Source organism: Nannospalax galili, unplaced genomic scaffold (assembly GCF_000622305.1).
Source record: "Nannospalax galili isolate Female #2095 unplaced genomic scaffold, S.galili_v1.0 scaffold955, whole genome shotgun sequence".
Classification (NCBI taxonomy): Eukaryota; Metazoa; Chordata; class Mammalia; order Rodentia; family Spalacidae; genus Nannospalax; species Nannospalax galili.
Genome location: NW_008336901.1, coordinates 2,084,576 through 2,084,810, shown reverse-complemented (window position 1 = coordinate 2,084,810; position 235 = coordinate 2,084,576).

Here is a 235-nt window from a genome sequence, read left to right as displayed (position 1 = left end):
TTACCTAAACTGGCCTGCACTTTTAGTATAAAGTCTGGGAGGGTTTCAGTTGGTTTTTGTTTTAAGAAGGTTAATGAAGAGGTTTCTCCAGGCCCGGTGGACAAGGGGGTTAGGTGGTACCAGGCCTGTAGGGCACATAAGCAAATTTGCTCAAAACAGCCAGCGGGAATTGCAGCCTGCTGGATTCCTGTGGAGAAGTTGCCCTGACCAAAAAGCTGGTCATAGTTCCAATCTT